This window comes from Amaranthus tricolor, chromosome 9, assembly GCF_026212465.1.
Source record: "Amaranthus tricolor cultivar Red isolate AtriRed21 chromosome 9, ASM2621246v1, whole genome shotgun sequence".
In the NCBI taxonomy this organism is placed as follows: Eukaryota; Viridiplantae; Streptophyta; class Magnoliopsida; order Caryophyllales; family Amaranthaceae; genus Amaranthus; species Amaranthus tricolor.
In genome coordinates, this window is record NC_080055.1 from 27,123,968 (window position 1) to 27,130,766 (window position 6,799).

Genomic DNA, 6,799 nt, shown 5'->3' on the forward strand with positions numbered 1-6,799 from the left:
AATGTAATGAATATATCCATTTGAATAGTGGACGTAGATGCTTTTAGCGTCATACCCATGAAAATAGGTGAGGGTTAATGATGTGCATGTTTTATATACTATTTCTTACCATTCCCCCATTGCATTTTCATAGCATTTCTCGCGTATCATGCTTCATTTTTCCATTGGTTTTTATACTTGGTTGGAGTGTTTGTTTCCCATCTGTTTTGTAGGAATAAAGCTCTAATTAGGCCAGGAATCGACCCTCGGAGCGAGATTTGCAAGTTGAAAGGTCGTAAGCTACTCGAAGTATCAATTTTGTGCTGACAAAGACACGCACCCGGGCGGGTTTCCACATACCCGGCCGGGTCAGCATCCAATACTTAGAAGATTTTTGAAGAGGTTTTTTTTGGCATAAATGCTATCACACGGACCCGGGCGGGTATCCACAGACCCGGCCGGGTGAACCTCTCAAACCCGGGCTGGTTTCCTCATACCCGGCCGGGTCTGTTCCAAAACTTAGAAAATCTTTGGTCTTTGAGATTTGGCTTTGCCTCGTACCCGGGCTGGTTTCTCCATACCCGGTCGGGTCCAGCGGTTATTTTTTTTATAACTTCCGGTAACCTCCGATCTTTTTGGAAGGAGATATATATAGCATTGGAAGGGAATTTTAGGGCACGTTGACTTTCTCTGGTTTTTTTCTTTTCCTGAGGGTTTGGTATCAATGGGGATTTCTATTATTTCTTGCTTTGGAAGATTGTAAATCAACAATCGGAATTTGTAATTTTAATTAATTTAAAGGTATTTCTTTCAATCCTAATTTCTTGTTCTCGTTTATCATCGTTATCATTGCATGATTATCTCTCCATTAAGTTTGAATTTAATTTCCTCCATGAATTTCATTTTTGAATCTCTTGTTAGTTTTAATATGCTTAGTGAGTAGTTTTATTGCTAGGGCTTGGTGAAACTATGCAAAAGGTCATGATTTTTGTTTGATTTTAGGATTTAAACTTGGTTTGTCTAGGTGATTCAATTGATAGGTTTTGTATTGATTGCATGTTTGGCCAATTTGCAAGTTTTATTCACTCAATTCTATAAGCGAAAGTTGCGAGTTTGAGTGAAAGATTTCCTTCTTTGAACAGTTAAGCTTTAATCGCGATAGCTTCTTTTATTGTTTGATTGTCGAATTTGTTTGCGAGAGCAACACATTCCTTCGCCTATATTCATTCCTATCCCAATTATTGTTCATGAATCATGATCGATGCATAGTGAATCCTTCTTAGCCCTAGGTTTTTAATTTTTGAATTTCATTCATCTCTTGTTTTTTGCATTATATTAGATAAACAAAAAAATTCCAACATTTGATTGTTAGCGTTAGTGAACTTGGTTCAAATTGTGATTTTACTTGTCCTTCCACAGTGGTTCGACCCTACTTACCCAACTATACTAGTTAGGTGAATTAGGAATTATTTTTGGTAGCAAAACGACCTATCAAAATTTGGCGCCGTTGCCGGGGAAGGGCAACAATTTTACTTTTTGAATTTAGCGTTTGCTTTTGCTAACCCACTCGAGGAACAACTGTTCTTCGAGTGTATTTACGTTTGTTCTAGTGTTTTTGTGCATGACCAGGAGCACCAACAAGCAACCTTTGCTTTTTGATCCTGAAGTCGAGGCAACTGCTCGTAGAACACACGCAAGTGCAAAGAAAAGGAGAGCGGAGGCTCGTAAACAAGCCTCTCAATCTCTTGACATGGCGGCTCAGGCTCCCGAGAGAACTCTTAGGCAGTCTACACAGCCCAAGGCTAGCAATGTTACCGCGGGGATTAGGATGCCGACTACTAATGCTGGAAACTTTGACATCAAATCCCATGTTATGAATATGATCACAGGAAATCAGTTTTATGGTCTTGACAATGAAGAACCCGTTGATCATCTGCAGAAATTCCTTCAAGCATGTTCTCTACAAAAGATTACTGGGATGACTGACGACGAGCTCTACTTATACCTTTTTCGTTTCTCTTTGGCGGGCAAGGCTCAACGTTGGTATAACTCTCTTCCCAACACCATTACTACTTGGGCGCAATTGTCTGATGCTTTCTTAGTGAAGTATTATCCCGGTTATAAGACTCACGACTACAGAGTTAAGCTCTATAGTTTCTCACAAGATGCGGGGGAAACTTTTCATGATGCGTGGGAGAGATTCAAAGATTACCAATATATGTGCCCACATCACGGTATTGAGAAGGAATTTCTTATGCAATCATTTTATAATGGTCTTGATAATGAGACTAAGAGGATGGTAGATGGTGCGGCTGGCGGCTCTTTCATGAACAAACAAACTTCTGAGGCTATTTCACTCTTGGATACTCTTGCTGAAAATCAATGGAATAGCTCAACTAGGCGCGCAGCTCAAGCACCAAGGAAGGGGAAACATGAAGTTGAAACCTATTCCCTTCTATCATCACAAATTTCAGCTTTGAATGAGAAGATCGATGGGATGCGCATGAATGCTAATACATCTATGCCCGTCAATGCTATGGCTACCTCTAGCCAAGGTGGAGTTGCTTGTGATTATTGCGGTGTACATGGTCATTCTCTAATGGAGTGTTCTGTAAATCCCAATGGAGCTATGGGAGTGCCAGAGCAAGTCAATGCTTTTCAAGCTCGTCCTCCTTTCAACAACAATAGCTACTATCCTGGAGTTCGAAATCATCCTAACTTGTCATATCGCAGCAATAATGTGTTAAATCCTCAACAACAACACTATCCACCACAAGCACCACAACAACAATATGGGCAACATCAGCAATATCAGCCCAATCAAGGACCACCCGGTTTCCAAAGGCCTCCTCAAGGCCATCAACAGCAGCAATTTCAGAATCAACAACCCCAATCCGAATTAGGGGAACTGAAAACCATGATGGCTCAAATGGCCAAACAGCTCGAGCAACTCAGTACTCATAATAAGATGCTTGAAACTCAAGTCGCTCAATTAGCTGCATCTAGCTCCTCTAGACAGGCTGGAGCATTACCTGGCCAACCCACTCAACCACATGGAAAGGAGACCGCCAATGCAATCACTACAAGAAGCGGGATGAGTTATGATGAGCCACCCATGCCTCAAGAGGGAGAGTCAAACTCGAAAGATGAGAGCACTTCTGAAACGAGTACTAATGAAGCATCTTCTGAGGCAGTGCAAGAGAAGGAGAAAGCGAAAGATGAGGCATTGCAAGTGCCTCCCATCAAACTTCCTTTTCCCAACCGCCAAGTGAAGCACAAACTCGACAAGCAGTTCGGTAAGTTCTTGGAGGTAGTGAAGAATTTGCAGGTAACAGTTCCTTTTACTGAATTAATCACACAAGTGCCTGCTTATGCTAAATTCATGAAAGACATTTTGACTAGGAAAAGAGCTTTTAGTGAAGTAGAAACAGTTGCTTTTACTGAACAATGCAGTGCTTTGCTACAAAATAAATCCCCTCCAAAACTGAAAGATCCTGGTAGTTTTTCCATCCCCTGTCACATTGGAACATTATTTATTGATAAAGCTTTATGTGATTTAGGAGCTAGTGTCAGTGTGATGCCTTTTTCTGTCTGTTCTAAATTGAAAATGGGTGATCTAAAAGTTACTAACATTACTTTACAAATGACCGACCGTTCTGTTAAATATCCTTTGGGTATTTTAGAGGACGTCCCTGTCAGGGTAGGTAAGTTTTATATCCCTGTTGATTTTGTTGTTCTTGACATGGAGGAAGATTGACAAATTCCTATTATTTTAGGAAGACCTTTCCTTCATACGGCAGGAGCAGTAATTGATGTGAAAAATGGTAGACTTACACTTTCTGTGGGGGACGACAATGTAACTTTCAATTTGAGCAATGCTTTGAAAAGTCCCATGCTTGAGGAAAAATGCTATGCTATTGATGTAGTTGATGTGATTTGTTATGATAACTTGCCCCTAACTCTTATGAAAGATCCTTTGGAGGCCGTTCTTTGTCTTGAATCTTCTACAGGTGATGCTAGCATTTGGAAGACTGAAGTTGATGCTATTGAACAAGCTCTTTGTAATGAAGAGCTTAGTCACAGCGAGAGCAAGAGAGTGCAGAGGTTAGTTCGGCCTATATGCCAAGTTGAAGTAAAGAAGCCTGAACTAAAACCTCTCCCTTCACATCTTAGGTATGTTTTTCTTGATGAGAAAGAGCTCCATCCTGTCATCGTCAGCACTACACTCAATGATGCCCAACTTTCCCAACTTTTGGATGTTCTGAAAACTCATAAGAAGGCCATTGGGTATAGTGTTGATGATTTGAAAGGTATTAGTCCCGACTTTTGCATGCATAGGATTCATTTAGAAGAAGGTCATAAGCCTTGTATTCAACCACAAAGGCGCTTAAACCCCAACATGCAAGAAGTAGTGAAAAGTGAGGTTTTGAAACTGCTTGACGCAGGCATTATTTTTCCTATAGCTGCATCTAAGTGGGTAAGTCCTGTGCAAGTGGTTCCAAAAAAGGGTGGGATGACTGTTGTTAAAAATGATAAAAATGAATTAATTCCCACTAGAACTGTCACTGGTTGGCGCATGTGCATTGATTACAGGAGACTGAATTTAGCTACTCATAAAGATCATTTCCCTCTCCCCTTCATTGATCAAATGCTTGAAAGGTTAGCTTGTCATAAATATTTTTGTTATTTGGATGGTTATTCTGGATTCTTCCAAATTCCCATTCATCCTGACGACCAAGAGAAGACAACATTCACTTGCCCTTATGGTACTTTTGCATATCGTAGAATGCCATTTGGGTTATGTAATGCACCAGCTACTTTTCAGCGTTGCATGATGAGCATTTTTTCTCATTTCATAGAGTCTATCATGGAAGTTTTTATGGATGACTTTAGTGTGTATGGTAGTTCTTTTGACTCTTGTTTGACTAATCTCACTAAAGTTTTGAAAAGATGTGAAGAATGTAATTTGGTTTTAAATTGGGAGAAGTGTCACTTTATGGTGACTGAAGGTGTGGTTCTTGGCCACATTGTTTCTGATAAGGGCATACAGGTAGATCGAGCCAAGGTACAGGTGATTGAGCAATTACCACCACCAGTCAATGTGAAAGGGGTAAGGAGTTTTCTTGGTCATGCGGGGTTTTACCGCCGCTTTATTCAAGATTTCTCTAAAATTGCTAAACCTCTAACCCAACTTCTTCTTAAAGATGCGCCTTTCGACTTTACTGAGGAGTGTGTTGAGTCTTTTAACAGGATAAAGCAAGCTCTCATAACCGCACCCATCATTCGCCCTCCAGACTGGGAACTCCCGTTCGAGATTATGTGCGATGCTAGCGATTTTGCGGTTGGAGCTGTGCTCGGTCAAAGGAAGGACAAGGTCTTGCATGCCATTTATTATGCTAGCAAGACTTTGGATGAGGCTCAGGTCAACTACGCCACCACAGAGAAGGAACTCTTAGCTGTTGTTTATGCCTTAGAAAAATTTAGATCATATCTTCTTGGTTCCAAGGTTATTGTTTATACTGACCATGCAGCTTTAAAGTACCTTCTTGCTAAGAAGGAAGCCAAACCAAGGCTTATCAGGTGGATTCTCTTACTTCAAGAGTTCGATATTGAGATTCGTGATAAGAAAGGAGCAGAGAATGTAGTTGCAGACCACCTGTCGAGAATCAGGTATGACGATGGTAAGATCTCCTCCTCTATTGACGATTCATTTCCCGATGATCAGTTATTTGCAGTCACATCACAGGGTCCGTGGTTTGCGGATTATGCTAACTATTTGGTAGGCGGCATTTTGCCTCCTGATTTGTCCTACCAACAAAAAAAAAGGTTCTTGCATGATGTTAGATATTATTTTTGGGATGATCTTTTTCTTTTCCGTGAGTGTGCAGATGGAATTTATCGCAGGTGCATTCCTGAGTGGGAGGTCCATGGGATCCTCCAGCGCTGCCACAGCTCACCCTATGGGGGACATCATGGCCCAGATAAAACCGTTCGCAAGCTGAATGAGTCTGGTTTCTTTTGGCCCACGATGTTCAAGGATGCTCAGTCTTTTGTTATGTCATGTGATTCTTGCCAGAGGACCGGCAACATTTCGAGGCGGCATGAGATGCCCCAAACCGGTATTCTTGAGGTCGAAATTTTTGACGTTTGGGGTGTCGATTATATGGGACCTTTCCCATCTTCTAATGGAAATTGCTACATTTTGGTTGCCGTCGACTATGTCTCTAAGTGGGTCGAAGCAATCGCATCTCCCACCAATGATTCTAAGGTGGTCATCCGGCTTTTAAGCAAGGTTATATTTCCGAGATTTGGGGTCCCCAGAGCTCTCATTAGTGATGGTGGTTCGCATTTTCATGAACGAAAGTTAGATTCTCTTCTCAAGAAGTATGGAGTTTATCATCGTACTGGACTTGCATACCATCCCCAAACAAGCGGTCAAGTTGAGATTTCCAACCGCGAGATCAAATCTATACTAGAAAAGGTGGTTGCAAATTCTAGGAAAGATTGGAGTATGAAGCTTGATGACACGCTTTGGGCCTACAGAACAGCTTTCAAAACACCTATTGGCACTTCCCCATATCGGCTTGTGTACGGAAAATCCTGTCATCTTCCCGTCGAGCTAGAGTACAAAGCTCATTGGGCAATTCGCGAGCTTAACATGGATAACAAGCTAGCAGGGGAGAAGAGGCTTCTTCAACTTAATGAGCTGGATGAGTTTCGGTTGTCCGCCTATGATAGTGCTCGGATTTACAAGGAGAAAACTAAGAAATGGCATGATAAGAAGATCCTTCCAAGAGAGTTTGCAGCGGGAGATAAGGTG

The 6,799-nt window shown here is 41.4% G+C and overlaps 1 non-coding gene across 1 annotated transcript; it reads right to left on the minus strand.

The window, feature by feature from the left end:
• Positions 1–2,109: 2,109 nt before the first annotated feature.
• On the minus strand, positions 2,110–2,217 carry LOC130824696 (small nucleolar RNA R71). Its single transcript, XR_009046787.1, has one exon. It is a non-coding gene; the product is annotated as a small nucleolar RNA R71 (small nucleolar RNA).
• Between the last annotated feature and the right edge of the window lie 4,582 nt (positions 2,218–6,799).